At 55.4% G+C, this 18,160-nt stretch overlaps 1 protein-coding gene across 2 annotated transcripts in view; it reads right to left on the bottom strand.

The window, feature by feature from the left end:
- FIGNL2 (fidgetin like 2) overlaps positions 1 to 16,234 on the bottom strand; it is a 31,136-nt gene extending 14,902 nt beyond the window's left edge. The window contains exon 1 of one of the 2 annotated variants that reach the window (XM_025284202.3): positions 15,912 to 16,234. The gene's annotated coding sequence lies outside the window, so the exon portion shown is untranslated. Of the gene's footprint in view, positions 1 to 11,521; positions 11,680 to 15,911 lie in introns of those variants that run through there. The other variant, XM_044941762.1, reaches the window with a different exon arrangement.
- Between the last annotated feature and the right edge of the window lie 1,926 nt (positions 16,235 to 18,160).

Genomic DNA, 18,160 nt, shown 5'->3' on the forward strand with positions numbered 1-18,160 from the left:
CCTTGCTTACCCAAGCCACCCACTGGAAAGCCTCCCTCTGCCAACCATCGCTTTCCCATTTTTCAGGGCCTACGGCAGTCCCTTTCTCTTTCATGCATCCTCCTTGGCCACTCCAGCCCTAACTGACCCCTTGCCTTTTGGGGGAGCCAGAGAAAGTCCCTCCTGGCAACAGGAACAGAGATTGTTCTTCCTCTTGCTCCTGGATCCCATCCCCTTTCAAAACTCGGACTGGGTTCCCTCAAGTCTCCCCTCTTCTACGTGATCAATCTCCCCCTCTACCGCTTATCCTCTTCAGCCCACAAACAGGCTGCTCCTTCTCCCATCTCAGGGTCAAGGGAGCTCAAAAGAATTTTTTGATCCTCTTCCAACTACATCTTATTGCTCTCTGCTTGCTTTTTACCAAAATAAAAAACAAAAAAAGAATTTAAAAGATACCTATACTACAATTTCTGATTCCTCCCCTCCCATTCTTACTTGAACCCCTTCCAACCAGTTTTCAGCACTCCAGCTGCCTGCGTGCGTGTTGCTAAATCTGACAGTCAGTCTGAGGGCCAGTCCTCAGCTCAGCGGCACTGGACTCAGCTGATCACCCTTCCTTCCTGAAGCTTCTTCACTGGGTGCCCCACCCCCTCTCCTCCTTTATTTCTTTCATGCCCTCCTTTCACCCCCTCCCTTTTGAGCCTTGCTGAGCCCAGGGTTGTCCTGGATCCTTCTCTCCACATTAATTTCTTGGAGACCCCATCCAGGCTCATGGCCTTGACCACTGGCTGTACTGGAGGATTCTCCAGCCTAGTTTTCCCTCACACACACCCTACTGGCATAGTCAAACTTCTCCCTAACCCTCCCACTTAAATGGGCACAACTGATATGTCCCAATCAAACTTCTGAGTTTCTCACTCCCTCACCCCAAGTCTTCCCCATCTCAGGAAATGGCAGCCTCATCGTTTCTAAGTGCTCAGGTCAGAAACTGTGGGGCTGTCTCTAACCCCTCTCTTTCACCCCTCAGACCACCAGATCAGACTGGCCTTGGCTTCCAAATCTCTCCAAACCGCAACTACCTCTCACCCAGAGGACGGCAGCAGCCTGTCATCTCCCCTCCCACGCCCACCCTTGTCCCCCACTCTCCAGTCTCAACACGCAGCCACAGGACCTTTGAAAACATGTCTGAGCATGTCATTCTTCCACCTGGAAACTTCCAGAGTCTCCTATGTCACAGAGAATTAAAGTCAGAGTCCTCCCAGTGGCCATCCTCATCCTTCCCATCTGCTTCCCTTCACCTCTAGTCCTCCCCTCCTGCCACTGTCCCTGGGGCCTCCCCTCCAAACACAGTGGCTTCCTCACTGCTCCCTCCACACTGGCTTTGCTCCCACTCAGAGCCCCTGGCCTTGCTGCGCTTGGTGCTCTCGATACTATTTCCCCAGATCTCCACACAACTCACCCTCCCTCACTCCAGGCCTCTGCTTAGCTGTCATCACAGCAGACCCAGACCCCCCAACCTGATGTTCTCTGTAGTACTCATCATAATCTGACCTACTTGTTGCTTTATCATCTTTTACCCGCTGGAAAGTTGCATGAAAGCAGGTACTTGGCTTTGTTCACTTCATTTCCCAAGAACCTAGGTCAGGGCCAAGCACACAGTAAGTTCTTAATAGACTCTGTAGAGTGGATGAACGGATGCCTGGATGGATAAATGCCTAGATAAATGAATGAATGGATGCTGGATAAATAGATGGATGGATGGGTAGATGGATGGATGGATGGATAAATGAATGGATGGATGGATAAATGACCAAAGAGGCTTGAAAGTACCTCTGTGTCCAAATAAAGAAAAAAAATCCAGGTGACTAAATTTGAGCTCACACCAGCTATTCAGAGTGGCAAGAGGCAAAGCCAGGGAACTTCTTCAGGAGCAGACAGGGGAATTCGTGTCTGTGAACACCAGAGAAAATACCCAGCCCTGATCTAACTGGAGCTGAAGGGCACTCAGCCCAGCCCCCAGGGACCCCACCTGGCTTTCCCCCCCCACAAAAATCTTCCTCCTTCTCTCTTTCCCCAGCCAGGCCTCTGAGAGGGGACAAAAGGGGCAATGGAATTCCCATCAAAGGCCACCGGACACATGGTAAAGAGATCAGGGCCCTTGGGATCATGCTTCCTTGAGGTAGTAAGGCCTCCCCGCCAGTCTGGCTCCTCTCTGGGATGGGGCTGGCTGGGGTGGGGGGGTGTGCTCTGGCCCTGGACTCCTCATATGTCAAATGCCAAACAGCAGGAGGCCAGCCAAGTGGCCCCCATCTGGGTTGTGTGTGTGCACATGCGCTGGGGGGAGGGGAGAGTGCAGAAATCCCTGCCTGTGTCCGCGGTCAGGGCCACAGACAAGCTATGACCATCTGTTGTGATCTTGAGAGGCCAGGCCAGGGGCCCAGCCCCCCTGAGGGTAAACCTTCCCTCTCTACCAGCCTTTTAGTGTTTGCAAAGAATTTTTAGTGACTGCCATTCAGTTTTATCCTCCCAGCTTTCCTGCTAGATAGGCGCATTCTCCCCATTTTACAGAAGACAAAATGAAGGCTCAGAGAAGGGAGAGTGATTCTCCAAGGTCACGACAGCTAGTAAGCAGGGAAGCTGGGACTCTCAGCCCATGCTGCCAGCCCCTTCCTCTCCCAGCCTTGGCCAAGGTGTCTGGGCACCAAACACACGGCTAGGCTCTGAGGTACAACATCCAGCCTGCTCCCCACTCCCTCTTCCAGGAAGCCTTCTAGGACTGACACCCTCAAGGAAGTTCTAAGATGCCTCAAAGTCTAGAGCTCTAGAAGCCACTCCTTTCTCTTTCTGGGCTGTTGGTCTGTCCCTGAGTACTGGGCCTTCTCATTGGCCAGGACCTCCTAAGGGCCACTCAGCTACCCACAGGAGCACATGATCCACCCTGGGGCTGAGGTGCTCTGACAGACTGGGGAGAGGGCATTGCACACTGGGAAGACCCCGCCTAAGGTCCACACAGGCAGGAAGGGCTCTGCACCCAGGAGACTGGCTTCCATCTCTGAACAGAGCCTCTAATCCTGTGCAGTCCACATCACAGCCGTTAGCCATGGGGAACTATTTAAATATAAATTCATTAAAATATATTAATTATTTTAAATAAAATCATTTATTCTTACTATTATTTAAAAATTAAAATATATTATTAAAATGAAATGCAATTAAAAATTCAGTTCCTCAATAGTGCTCACCACACCCCAAGCACTCACTAGTCACATGGGGTGGTGGTACCCACGAGCGTCCAGAAAGTTCCTCGGGACAGCACTGCTTTCATCCCAGCCAGGATTGGTTCTGCAGCTGGGGTGCTTCCCGCAATAGCTGGAGCCTCCGCCGGCTTCTCTTGAACCTGAATGGAGTCTCATTTCTTAGGGTCTCCAGGTAAGACATTCCCAGGACTTGGGACTCTGTTGCTCAGGACCCCAGCCTCCCCAGGAGCCAGGGAGGAAGGGTGGACAACTGACCAGACCAAGCACTCCTCGCCAGCCCAGCCTGTCCCGCCTGCCACCGGGAGAGGAGGGGCGGGCTGAGGAGGAGGAGAGGACGGAAGGACAGGGCAGTCTGTCATCTGGCCCTTCGGGCTGTGCCTCCTTCCCTCCCCCATCAGCGGCTCAACACCCATCTCCCTCCCCCACCATCCTCATCCTCATCAAATGCCATGGACAGATGGGGGCCGGCAGGGGAAAACCTGACCACAGCGAAAGCACTCTCCAGCAGCAACAGAGTCTGGGGGTCACAGCTGTGTCCCCCGAGGCCTGGTCAGTCCTTCAGGCCCGGCCTTGTGTCAGCAGTGAGAGGAAGTGGGGATACTTAGGAACCCTAGGGGGAGATTTAGGAATCTGTAGATGCTGAATTATTCGAGTACACACAACCCGTTAAAAACGCAGTCCATCTTGTGGTCACTCATCTATCCACCCACTCAGTGCACACTGAGTAAGTCCCACCACGTCAAGATGTAATGCTGCTGCTACTGCTGCTGCTAAGTCGCTTCAGTCGTGTCCGACTCTGTGCGACCCCAGAGACGGCAGCCCACCAGGCTCCCCCGCCCCTGGGATTCTCCAGGCAAGAACACTGGAGTGGGTTGCCATTTCCTTCTCCAATGCATGAAAATGAAAAGTGAAAGTGAAGTCGCTCAGTTGTGTCCGACTCTTCGAGACCCCATGGACTGCAGCCTACCAGGCTCCTCCGTCCATGGGATTTTCCAGGCAAGAGTACTGGAGTGGGGTGCCATCACCTTCTCCGGAGATGTAATAAGAGGATGTAAAGACAGACAGGTGGGCTCCCTAACCAGCTTGACCAGGTAGGCATGTGGCTTGTTCTGGACTTAATCCTTGTTGCAGGTTAGATGAAGATCCTTTGTCTCTGCCCAGTGGTCTGAGCAGGATGGACACCCCTCAGACCCCTCCCCTCAAACGGCACAGCAAGCATGTGTGAGTGCACACACACACACACACTCCCAGCTGCTGCCATGAACCTCCTCCCATGGTCTCTCTGGCCAATCACGGCACTGAAGGGTAAGTCCCACTGTCCAGCGACCCCCAGGGAGTGTATTAGCACATTTGAACCGCTCAACCTGCAATGACAAAGCCTGGGGCCTTGGGAGGAGACACAGCAGGAGGGGATGGGGCCTGTGGGGAGCTGTCCTCCTTCCTCTCCCAGGGGAAAGCTCAGGACTAAATTAAGCATTCTGGGGCACAGAGGAATTTGGGGGCCCCAGCTCCAGCAGTGAATAAGCGATCCATAAAATCCCAATTTACACACTCACTGATCAAACAGCCCATCTACTCCCCTAGAAGGTTGGGCATGGCTCCCAGGCTTGCCTCACTCCTGCAGAAGGTCCTGGGGTGCAGGACCAGGCACACAGGGGCAGCCAGTGCTTTATCTGAGTAGCAGACTGTGTCCTACTCCCAGCTCCAATGAAGGGCATCTGTCCTCAGAGCTTGGGGACCACCCTGTACTCCCTGGGATCTGGCTGCCTTTGGGGGAGCTCCTCAGGTCTGCCCTCCATGAATGACAGCTCTTTTTCTCTCCTGAGCGGCCCCGGGGCCACTGGGGCTGATTTCAGCCTCATCACAGAGCTGCTGATCGCTTTTCCAGCTCTACTCTACTGCCCGCCCCTTTCTTTCCGACAGCGCCTCCATCATGTTTTCTCTTACCCTCCTGACGGCTGGAGCTGCCGGGAGATGCTCAGAGCCCTTTCCTTCCAGCCACATAATCTCACCCCTTCCCCCAGCTGGGAGATATCCAGAAACATGGGGCAGGGGACACTGGTTTCCTGTCCCCAGTTCACCTCCCTAGAGACACCAGGTAGGGAGAACTGGCCCAGTTATCACCCTTGCCCCTTCCTCTAAAGAAAATCCAGTTTGTCTCTACCTGCCTCAATTTTGTTTGCTTCACTTAGGCTGCCTGAAACTTCAGCAACAGAAAATCGTTCTGGTTAATAGGCATCCTCTTTTAAACCACCTACAGCTCTGGGAGGTTCCAGGGTATCAGTTGCTTGCCCCTCAGTGAAGGTCAGCAAAGCCGATGGGCTTCTTCCCAGGTCTGTGTGAGGCACCGTATTGAGCAAATAGAGTTTTCATGGAGGCCAAAGAAAGCGAATCTTTGGGGCTGATAACTGCTTTAAGGACAGCACAGTCCACCCCACCACATGCCCTTCTCACTACTTGAGATGCTCTGGAGCAGGTTAAGGTGGACTTCAACTCCTGGGCCCTGGGGCAGGACAGAAAGGGAAGGAGGGCCCACCCTATATATGTGTTTTCCAGGGCTGGAGGGTCAGGGTGTTATCTTCCAGAGGTCATTGCATCCTGGGCCAGGGTCTTGGTCTTCATGATGTCATTGAGTACCCCCAACAGACTGCTAGGAGGGGATTATGGTACAAGCCCCCTGGACAGCAGAACACACTCCTTCCCTTCCTTCTCCTTTTCTCACCGTCACTGGCTGCTTCCAGGGACCCTCAAATGCATCCTGGTCTCACTAGTGACTTGAGTTATTCAGGTATTGGACTGACCTGGGACTAGGGGAGGTCTCTGAGCCCAGGGGTCCATCTGTAAGTCACAGTCCCACCTCCTTTGGGGCTCAGATGATGGGGGGAATGGGTCAGCCTCTGAGATGGGGGGTAGGGGTCTAAACCTCTGTTTCCTCCACTGTGAAACAGAGGACCCAGCATATCCCAGCATGCCCCCAGGCCAGTGTGAAGGCAATGGAAGAAGAGTGGTGCTTCCAAGACCACCTGGAAGAGGGCCAGGGATGGGGGCGACACAGCAGGCACTCCTCGGACTTGGATCCCAAGGGGGCTGGCCAAGTACTTCCGCCTGGAAAAGGCGGGGTTGGGGAGGACCTCTGGCACCTAAAGGAGTGGAGCAAGGGACCCCTTGGAGAGAAGTGCAGCCTCCCAGCGGGGCTCCTCCCTGGGAAGGCAGCTACGGCCCTGTGGTGTGAGGCCCCTTGGCTCCCCACTCTCGGGTGTGACTGTGGGGGCGGAGGACTGAGTCTCAGACCAGAGCTTCCCTGGATGTCCTAGCCTCACCCCTGGCCCTGCTGCCCTGTGTCCTGGGGCACCTCTCACCTGCTCCTCCTCTGCCAATAAAGAGGGGAGCCCCAAGGCCCTGCTGTCTCTTCTGCCCTTTGTGCTACTTAGAAACTGCCTAGATAAGCCACATGCCCCTTCAGGTCCCTCTTGAGAGCCCTCCGTGCCAGACCCAACTTCATCCTGAGCCATACTTTTCTTGTCCCTAGGCAGGCCTCTTGACCAGTTTTCAGTCATAGGCCCCTTGTGCAGCCTAGTAAACCCATGGCCTATTCTCAAAATTACTTGTCAATGCATATGATAAAAATACACAGAGAAAAAAAGGTTTAACTACGTATGGTGACATATGTTAGCTAGACTTACTGTGGTGACCATTTCTTCATATACACACACATCAAATCATTATGCTGTATACTTGAAACTAATACTGTGATCTATGTCGATTACACCTCAATTTTTAAAAAACGATACATGGGACTACTCTGTCTATTATACCTTAATAAAGCTGTAGGGAAAAAAAATAAAATAAAATAAAGCTGTAGGGGGTAGAAATTTTAAAAACATGGAACTACAAAGGGAACTAATAACATTAGAATGCAGCTCCATTTATGAACTTCTCAAGGATCGTGGACCACAGGTCTCAGCCCAGCAGACAAAGGCCCCCCTATCAAACCCCACCTCCTCCCCACAGCCTGGTTTAGGATCCAAAGTTGACTTGAGTCAGTTTGGGTGGCACGTGATCTCCAAAAAGCTTAAGTTTAAAGTCTGGGTGACCCCACCTTCGGGGGCCCCATATATAGCCTCCCCACTCCTGCATAGGGGTCGGTGAGAGCAGATGCCCCCACCGCCTGGCCAGCAGTGGTAAGGGGGCAGGCCCAGGCAGCCCACCCTGGATTCCCCAGTGGCTGCCTCTGCCTGCTCCTTCTCCCTTCCCAGCCCTGGGGGAGCCGAGCTGAGTAACTCCAGCTATGCAGCCTGGCCGGTCTACCTGGGTGTGAGTGGGCAGGGCTGTCCTCAAGGGGGTGGCCCTGACACCTGCAGGGCCACAGGAACAGAGAGAGAAAGAAGAGTTGGGGTGGGGGGAACGGTGCTAGGCAAAGACCAGACAACCACGGCAACTCCTGTCTGTGCCAGTTTGAGATCCCAAGACAAGAGCCAAGCACTGCTGGAAGCACACTAGCTGGTGTAATCCTCACAACAATTCCCAGAGGAGAAAACTGAGGCACAGTTAACTTGTCGAGGTCACCAAGCTAGGACTTGGTGCCACTCTCCAGGGCAGTCTAGCTGCAGAGGCTGTTCTGCCTCTCACTTGAGCAGCCAATGTTATTCCCATCTAACAGCTAGGGAAACAGTATGTTGATTCCCACCACCCTCATCAGCCTCCCCTGCCCCTCTTTAGCCCCTCTTCCCTTGATCGCCCCCCCAGATTCAGCCACAAACCCACACTTTATCCATACTTTACTTTGGCACCAATAAGTCCTTGCAGGTCTGAAACCCCAGACCCTGGTTACAGCCCTAAGGAGAGGGATCAGAGAAGTAGGCAGCGAGCTGCAGCAGACCATGACTAGGGAATGGGGAGTGTGTACTTAGAGGGAGAGAGACTTCTGGGGATCAAATATTTCTGAATACCTAAGCCACCTCTGGGTGGCAGCTCTGTGCAGCCCCTCCCCTCCTGTCCCCCTTCCCACCATCCTCAAATGAACTGAATTTGCCAAGAAAGATTTGGGGCTTAATGTTAGCTGTCTGATAACATGTGGATTCTCTAAAAGTGATGAGCTCCCCATCAGTACAGGCATTCAACATGAGAGATTGTCTATTGGGAGGGGCACTTCCGGGCAGGTTGATGGGCTCCTTTGCAGTTTTTCTGGGTCATCCCCACTTACATGTCTAATAGACACTGCAAACCTAGCAAGTCCAAAAACTGAACTCCTGGCCACCCTACCCCTATAAGACAGTTTCTACTCTCCCAACAAGGGGTTCAGGCCCCGAGACTCTGGCCTGAAGAGGGCTACAGCGTGGAAGACAGAGATGGGAGAACGGCCATCACACGTAAGACAAAGTCCACTTGGAGAAGGAGCCCCTTCCTAGAGGGATGAGTGTCATTGGCCACCCGTGGCTACTGTCTCTCTGAGGAGATGGATGGGAGGGGTGATACCCTCTGATGGCCAGAGTTCCCTGGAGCCCCTCTGCCCTGACAGAAACCTTCGGGCAGACCGGGTCGGTGTGGAAGAACATGATGAGGTGGGGAGGTGTTATTTTTCAGTATAACCCAAATCTCACTAGTTTCTTTCCCCTGCTGGCCTGAAAGAAGAACACCTCAGACTCTCAAGCATCCAAGGGCCCAGTAGGCCAGCCAGCAGCAGATGGACTCTCCCAGGTTCTTGCTGCTGCTGCTGCTAAGTCACTTCAGTTGTGTCCGACTCTGTGCGACCCTATAGATGGCAGCCCACCAGGCTCCACCATCCCTAGGATTCTCCAGGCAAGAACACTGGAATGGGTTGCCATTTTAATTCCCACTAAATTAGCACTCTGTCACCTATGAAAGGCCCCCTTGGAGAAAAGAAGTCTCTTTGGGAGTCTGCTGATGATGCAAGGCCCTGCCGTGAAGGAACCAGTCTCTTGCCCAAGTCTCCCCTCAGCCCATCCTGAGGCCCGTCCGCCGCTCCCAGCTCAACCACCCTCAGCGGCTCCCTTCTATGCGGGAAAAACCAGGAGCGTGGCTCTCAAAGCTCAGCCTGTCCTTTGGCCTGTCCACTGGTCCCTGACTGTCTTGTAACCTCCTTGTAAGTGGGACCACGTTAGAAGTAATGCTCACTGGATGAAAGACTGAGTGAGTGAGTGACAGTCACTCAGTCGTGTCCAACTCTTTGCAACCCCATAGACCGACCGTAGCCCACCAGGCTCCTCTGTCCGTGGAATTCTACAGGCAAGAATACTGGAGTGGGTTAACATTCCCTTCTCCAGGGGATCTTCCTGACCCAGGGATCAAACATGAGTCTCCCACATTGCAGGCAGATTCTTTACCGTCTGAGCCACCAGGGAAGTCTTGGATGAATGGCTACCCGGATAAAGTATTCAGGCCTGGCTCAGGGCCCTTGCAGAGTGTATGGTGAGTGTGGCCGGGCTTCATGCAGAGGTCTGCAGCAAAGCGAACAGGGTCAGGGCTGCCTGCAGACGTGCTCTGCTCCTCCCAGGCCACACAGGAAGCGGAGGGTGGCTCTGGGAGATTTGAGGCATGATAGCCCCACTCAGGTGCACGGCGAGTGTGTGTGGAGTCTCAGGGGCCCAGGAATCCTGGCCCTGGCTGGGCACCCTTGGGAGCCTAGCTGATACACACCCAGGATCTGGCACAGTGCCAGGACCCAGCAGGTGTTCGACATGGGTTTGTTAGAGTAAAATGTAGTCTCTTTGTCACATCTTCCCCTCCGTCCGTGATTGATTCATCCCAGCACTGGGCTGGGGTCAGGTGGCCTGGGTCTCCCAGACAGCGAGGAGAGCTGGAGGGACTCCAGAGGTAGCAGCCAAGCTGCTTCTCCTCTCACCCACTCCTGAGCCCCCTACTGCCTGGGCTCAGCTTTGGAGAGAACTTCAAAGATGGCCAGGGCAAGCCCTGCCTTGGGCCAGAACTTTCACACATATGTCCTCTTTTTCTCCTTCCTCCTACACTGGGAGGAGGTTCCCTGCATGGGTTCCGAGTCACTGAAAAAGTCACCAGAGGTAGGCATGTACTTCAGAGGCAAAGAGCACACTATGTGAAACCAAGGCCTCTATTACCTACAAACTCACTCACCAGTGTTCTTATTCCCCTTCTGCAGATGAAGATGTTGAGACACAGAGTATGTGACTTGTCCAGGCAATTAGACCTGTTTAGTGGCAGGGTTTGGTCAAAGCTATAGTTTTGCCAATAGCCACGTATGGATGTGAGACTTGGGCCATAAAGAAGGCTGAGCACCGAAGAGTTGATGTTTTTGAACTGTGCTGTTGGAGAAGACTCTTGAGAGTCCTTTGGACAGCAAGGAAATCAAACCAGTCAATCCTAAGGGAAATCAGTCCTGAATATTCATTGGAAGGACTGATGCTGAAGCTGAAACTCCAATACTCTGGTCACCTGAAGAACTGACTCATTGGGAAAGACCCTGATGCTGGGAAAGACTGAAGGCAGGAGGAGAAGGGGACGACAGAGGATGAGATAGTTGGATGGCATCACTGACTCGATGGACATGAGTTTGAGCAAGCTCTGGGAGCTGGTGATGGACGGGGAAGCCTGACCTGCTGCAGTCCATGGGGTCGCAAAGAGTTGGACACGACTGGCAGGATCACTGCAGCCCAGGGGTTGGGCTCTTGGGTGGGAGGCAAGAATGATCATCAGAAATTAGGGATGGGGCCTATGGAGGCTGGATTGAAGCCACTGACTAATGCGCCCATTCACTGAGAACTGTCCACCCCACCGCCAGTCCCCAAGGTGAACTGCAAAGGCTGACTGCCCATGCCTCCTCAGTACTAAAGGAAAAGAGAGCAAGGCACCTGGGTGGCTCCATTGCAGTCCCTTCTTGACTGGCTCAAGCAGGAAAATGTCAACATCAGTAGTAATCAAAGACAGTCCCAACCCATGATGGTTCAACTTAAAACTTTTTGACTTTACAATGCTGTGATTGATTATTCATCCAGTAGAAACTATACTTCGAATTGTGGATGTTGATATTTTCCCAGACTAATAATACACAGTAGGATCCTCTCCTGTGATGCCAGACAGTAGCAATGAGGTGCAGCTCCTAGTCAGTCATGCCATCTCAAGGGTAAACAAGTGATACACTCACAACCATTTTGCACCCATTAAGCCATTCTGTTTTTCGCTTTCAGTACAGTCTTCAATAACTAACATGAGATACTGAACACTATTGTAAAATACGTTTTGTGTTAGATGATTTTGCCCAACTTTAGGCTAACGTAAGTATTCCTGATCACCTGTAAGGTAGGTGAGGGTAAGCTATGATGTTCAGTAGGTTGTGCTGTGCTGTGCTGTCACTCAGTCGTGTCCAACTCTTCGCGACATCATGGATTGTAGCCCACCAGGCTCCTTTGTCCATGGGATTCTCCAGGCAAGAAGGGTTGTCATGCCCTCCTCCAAGGGATCTTCCAAACCCAGGGATCGAATCCAGGTCTCCCATGTTACAGGTGGATTCTTTACCATCTGAGCTACCAGGGAAGCAGTAGGTTAGGTGTATTAAATGTGTTTTTGACCTAAAAATATTTTCAACTTACGATGCATGTATCAGGACATAACCCTATCATAAGTCAAGGAAGATCTGTATAACCCTGAGCACTGTCCACTGCATTTCTGTCCAGACCCTCACAGGCCCATAGTCCTTCAAGACTGGAGCTCAGGGCTTGTGGCTCCTGCCTCATTTAACTGTCACAAAAATGCTTACGAGGAGGGTGCCATAATTAGTTGCAATTCACAGATGAGATATAGAATAAGATATACACATAAGTTCTATGTGTTAGCTATGATTCATCAAGACACTTAAGAGAATGCTCAGAGAAGAGCTAGACTCTCTTGTCACTCATCCTTGGGATGAGTGGGTACTGAAACAAAATAACCCCTGGACCTCCTCACTCCAGGTGACACACTCAGAGATGAGATGACTGGCCCATAGCCTGACCCAAGCAGGGTGAACATTTTCCATTCTAAGTTGGGCCCAGCAGGGGTAGCTATCCGATACCCCTGGTCTCTTGGCTCATCCTGTCCTCCTGCCGTGGAGAAAGCACAGAGTGAAGGGCAAGAATGCTGGGCTCTAGGCCTTACTCTGCTCTCAGCCCTTCAGGGGCGTCTGGACTAGGGCAAGGGGTTCTTGACACACAGACCCCATGGGGCTCAGGGGGTCCAAGAGCCTTTAAAGCAGAATGCAAAGTCCGGTGTCAACTGATAAAAGTGGATTTTTCTGGGGATGGCTTTTGTCGGTCCTTCTGAGGGGGTCTGTAAACCAAAAAAAGTTATGAACCCAGGCCTGGTTGGGGTGGGGCCTGGTAATCTCAAAGATCCCTTCCATTCCTTCTTGGGCTATATGCATTTAAACAGAAACTCCACTCCTCCTTCAAGGCTAACTCAGCAGCCACCCTTGAATTTCTTGATTCTTCAACTGAAGCACAAGGTGGGGACCCACACAGTCTGGCAGGGTCTCTCCTGCCTTCATCTTCCTTGCTAGCCTGCCAGCTCCCAAAAGGGAGCAGGGCCAGCCCAGGGCTGAGATGGCAGAACACACCAGTATACCCCATGGTCAGTCCTGTGGGGCCTACTGCAGCCCACAGCCTCTGTTCACTGGAAAGCAGAAGCTCTTGGTGTTCTGGACCACAGGTGTATCTGAACTCAGGTCCACCCCTCTCCTCAGCAACCCTGGAACTTCACTGAGCCATGCTCCCATGGGGAAACTAGTTTTCATTAAATCGGGTAGAGGAGCCAGCCAAGTCAAGAAAAAGCAAATTAAATAGAATGCACAGGGAGGGTAAGGGAGATCAGCTTGTCCCCTGCAATCCCTGGCTGACCAATGGCGGGGGAGGGGGAAGCTGGGTTCCTAAGGGTCCAGCAACTGCAGCAGTAGGAGCTGGGGGTGGAGAGTGGGGGCAGTCCTGGCCCAGATAATAAGCAATTGTTAATGTGATCCATATGGATCCTGACTGGCCTCTCTGTTTAACAGGATGATAATGGCAGAGAAAGAATGCTGGTCTGTGGGGAAAGGAAGGGGCAAAGTCCTCCCGGACTTGGGGGTGGGGGAGGGTTGGCCAGGAGGAGGAGGAAGAGACCCACCCAGGGACCTCCACCCACCCAGGAGCACGGAGCTATTTGCCTGGAAGGCCATGGTTTGCAGGCTGCCCTTGCGAAAACGCTTTTATTCAACCAACAAATATTTATGGAGCACCTACAAAGTGCCAAGCCCAGTGGGGATGAGGTGCAGGGAAGTATACGCCCCACCCCTGGCCTCCTGGAGGCAAAGCCTAGTGCCAACACAGCCTCCAAGGCTGAGGGGAGGCACAGGTGCAGGGCTAGGAGAACATGCAGGGAGGAGTGAGTGCCTAGAGCTGGGGGCTCTGGGGGAGGCTACATGGGGGAAGTGTGGCATCCGAGTCGGGCCTTGAAGAATGAGGAGGCTGTGGAGAGACAGGGACAATGGGAAGGCATTTGGCTGAGGGAACAGCAAGAGCAAAGGCAGAGAGGCGTGAAATTGCGTGGAGAGTCTGAGGTCTCTGCAATAAAGCGGCAGCCCAGGCAGGGGAGGGGAGGGGATTCTTGCTCCATAAAAAGCTGCGGCCATGGATGACCGAGAGCAAGGCTCTGAGAACACTGCACTCGGGTCGGGACCCTCTCCTGCCCCGTTCCAGGCGGAGCCCTGGACTTGTCCACTCACTCCATCCTCAGCCCACTCCACCCTTACACCATGGCCAGAAAAGGGCCTACACCCCGCAGGCCCTCGGAGACCAAACTCATCCATGTGTCTCTCAGCCCTCCTCATCCCCTGAGGAGATGGGGGTCCCTCTGAAAAGTGGAGGTCACTGGGCCTCCCCCAGGAGCCACTCCACTGTCCCCACAGAGCTAATTCCCTTTGGCCCAAGAGGACTTTCCTCAAGAAGACATTACAGGGAGGGCACAAGGGTCGCTCCTTACAGCCGTGGTTGCTGCGGACTTTCAAGGAATCGAGTGGAAATAAATGAAATGGCGTTAAACATGGGAGAGGGGGATTTACGAGGCCTGTCACCCGGCGGAGCGAGGCCGGCAGGCAAGCCCCGCCCCTTTCTCGCCCACCCCAGGAAGTCCGCCCCGCCCCCTGCCCCGCGGCTCGGGCGGCAGCCGGGTACCCGCGCGCGCCTAGGTCCCGCCGCGCTTAACCTCGAGCCGCCCAGCGCGTCCGTCCTCCCAGCCTACGGAGCAGCGGAGGACGGTGTTTGCGCCCGGCTAGGAGCTCCGGGAGGGGGGGCTCTGAGGAACCCCAGCCCGGCCGTTCCCAGGAGGATGCACCGGGGTTCAGGTTGGACTCGGGGAGGGTCTGGGGCTCCCTGTGCATGGTCAGAGTTCATTGGACCACCGCACCACCTGGCCTACTCCAGCAACTCCTCAGGGAAGGCTCTGGGCCCCCAGACCGAAAAGTTCTCCCGCCCCGCCGCAGCCCAGAGTGGGGTTCGAACTGGGTCCCCATTCCTTGCTGCCAAGCCGAGGGCTGGAGTCCGCTTAGCCTCTGCAGCCCTGGAGGACGACAACGCAAACATTCTTCCGTCCTCTATTCTCCTCCAAATTAGGTATCCATGGAGACAGGGCCTGGCAGCCTGACAGCCCCACGGCCTAATCCTGATTTAGTGACCGTCCCTTTAACAGCCCACCCACCCCTCCGCTCCGGGCTCCTGGCTGCCGCTGGGCGCAGGCTCCAGGCCGCTTACACTCGCCCCCGCGCAGACCCCTTCCCAGGCCTCCTCCGCCCAAGAGGCCACCGGGACTGGAGGGGCCCGAGGAGGAGGCCTACATTTCCTGCGCACCTACTGTGTGCCCAAACCTAGCGGAGGACCCTCTACAGAGCGGGGTCCTTAGTAAGGGAATCTCTGTTTAGATCAAGAGAGGGCTCTCGGAGTGGGGAAGTTTAAAGGGCTCTAGAGAGAGAGCCGGGAGCTTAGAGGGTCTCCCTAGCAGTCTGTAGCTACAGGGGTAAAGGTAAGTGCGGCTTCCCTGCCTCGGAGATGGGGGCTATGCTCTCCCGGGCCAGAAGAGAAGAAAGGCAGCGGGTAGGCGTGAGAGACGCAGGGCCCCAAGTGGCCTCAGTCTCCTGTCACTGCCCCGTCACGATGCTGGGGAATCTCCGGGCCTGGAACCCAGTCCCCACCCCCCTCCCTCACACACAGGGGCCGCTGGACAAAGACCTGACGGAGTGGGAGGGGCCTCGGGCCGGCCCTCGGGCTCCGGACACTGGATCCTTCTGGGACCCGAACCCGCAAATTCTGGGTCCCCACCCCCCAATCCCGCAGGCTCCCCCCAGAGCCTGCCGCTCGCTACTGCTGCAGCCTCCGCACCAAAGGGGGCGGCGAAGAGGGTGCCCGTCGGCGGCGGAGAGGAGAGCCCCTTCCCTGCCTGCCCCCTCCCCCCGGGAAGTGACCCTCAGCTCCCACGCACCCGCCCGGGTCTCTCGCTGGCCTTGCCCTTCGACCCCCGCCTCGTCGAACCCCGCGACCCGCAGCCCCCGCCCTCTCCGGCCCTCGCACTGCCCCGCGCCCGCGGACAAAGCTCCGGACACCCCGACCGAACGGTCACCACCCCCTGACCTCGGCCCGCCCGCGCGCTCCCGTGCCTGCCCCCGCCAGGCCCGCGGCCTCGTACCTCGGCATCCCGGCCGGGTCCTAGGTGAGTGTGCGCGGCCTAAGGGGGCGTCCGGCCCCGGGGCCGGGGCGCGGGCCGGGGGCGACAGGCCGGGGCTGGGGGGCAGCGGCGCTCACCATCCTGGAGCCGCTACTGCTGCGGCTGCTGCGGCCGCCGCGGGCGGGAGCAGGACTGGGCAGTGGGGGTGGCCGGACAAGGGGCCGCCCCGGCTCCCCCCGCAGGCAGGACCCCCACCCCCACCCCCTCCTCCCCTCGCCCGCCCCCAGCGCCCTCCCTCGCAGGCCTTTGCTCCCCTCCCCTTTCCCTGCTCCTCCCCTCCCCTAGTGCCCCTCCCTTCCCCCAACTCCCGCCCCTTCCCCGGCCCTCTCCACCCCCGGCCACTTCCCCGCCCTCCCCTCCTCGCCCCCGCCCCGCCCCCATCTCCCCTAGGCTCGCCGGGCCCCTCCCCTCCACCAGCCCGGCCTGGCCCCGCCCCTCTCCTCCCCTAGCTCTAAAATAAATTAGCCACAGAGGGGAAAAAAGAGCAAATGACCCTTGGTGTGGAGTGTCCTTGCGCCACTCTCAGGCCCGCCCCCGCCTCTCCTGGGCCGCTGGAGCGGGAAGTTGGGGTGGGGGTGGAGGCCGGGCAGGGTGGGGAGCGGTCCCCGAAGGGGGAGGCCGGGACAGAGCAGTAGGGCGGCCGAGCGTGTCCGCCGGGTGTGAGCGGCTTCCTGGGTCGAAGGGCAAAGGGGAAAACAGCAGGCCCGGCCCGCCCCGTCCGCTAGCTGCCTTCGACCCCCACTCCCTGGACTGCCTCGGCCTCTCGGCCAAAGCCTGGTGGACTCACTCGTTCATTCCCACCCTCCCACCTGCCCCAGGTGAACTGTTGGCTTTGCCAGCCCGGATGCACAGAGTGGGTGGGATACACGCAGCTCAGCAAGTCCACTGCTCTGCGCGGACTCCAAGTGGGGTGGGTTCGGGGGGGAAGACCGAGAGCCCAGGAGGTGGGCAATGGAGGGTGGGATGTGATGTCTAAACTGTGAGCTTCACTGGAGGGCTTTCCCCAGAAGACGGCAGCCACACTGAGCCAAGCAGGATGAATCCCGCACCTGTGATCTGCTTAAGAGTTGTCCAAAGGCGTTCATTGATGAGTGCATTCATTCAAACATTGCGAGCGTCCACTCTGTGCCAGGAACACCTAGCGTCCCAAACGCACATCCTTCTCCCGGGGCAGCACCTCCAAGGATAGAATTCTGGCAGACACAGTGACTCCAGGCTTCAGCAGCGATCCAGACAGGAAAGGAAACCTGCAGACCGAGCAGCCCGCAGAACCCAGTTTGCCCCAGGAGGTTGTAGGAGAGAGATCCGAGCTTAGGTTGGAAATTCCAGATACATTTCCTCCTTTAGGAGATGCTGAGCACCTCGGGTCCCAAGATCGCCTGTGCTGCCACGCAAGGGCAGTGCTGCGGGTCGTGTCTTCTGAGATGTTTTTGTTTCTTTCCGGCACTGCTCACCCTCTCTGACTGAGCACTAGCCGGACAAGGTTACCCTTGTGCTGTCACTCCAGCTGCCCAGTAGTGCTCTGTCCTCAGTGTTTTGTAGAATTCTAAACTCTCCCCTTCCCTTCTGCTAGTGGTGGTTCCTCTGGGGTCTCACCAGCCCTCTCTGGTAGTTCTGGGTTTTGATCTCCCAGAGTTAAGTACCCTTAAGGGAAACCAGGAGGCTCCTATATTTTTCCCAACCCACAGAAGAAAGCAAGACTAGAACCCAGGCAGTTTCTGGAATTCACCAAAGTCAGGATCTTCTCGGACCCCAGAACTCTCTCTTCCTCTCTATTCTACATCCCTAGGACCACACCTTGGCACAGGGTCAGAATGGTAGGACATTTGAAAACTCTGGCTTCAAAATCAGAAAGGCAGAAGAAATGGGATAGCTGCTGTAGGAAAACTGAACCCCAAGTTGAAGGGACAATCCCAAGACAACAGAGGGAGAAGGAATTTGTTGAGAATTTCTTTACTGATGGGGTATCTGAGGACCAGAGAGAAGAGACATGCTTGGGGTCACACAGCAAAGTTGGATCTAGAATCTACTGTACTCTTTCCACCCTATCTGTCAGGGTCCCTAAGGGTCAGGGGCAGGAATGTTCCCTGACATAAGGGGAATGTCCACATGAGCTGAGTGACCCCAGCCAGCAGCCTGGTAACTGGAGGCCAAGTCTGGCATTGCTAGGGCAGTGGAGGCCATGCTCCTCCAGGCTCCAGGGTGGGGTG

The sequence above is a fragment of the Bubalus bubalis genome, chromosome 4 (assembly GCF_019923935.1).
Source record: "Bubalus bubalis isolate 160015118507 breed Murrah chromosome 4, NDDB_SH_1, whole genome shotgun sequence".
Taxonomy (NCBI): domain Eukaryota; kingdom Metazoa; phylum Chordata; class Mammalia; order Artiodactyla; family Bovidae; genus Bubalus; species Bubalus bubalis.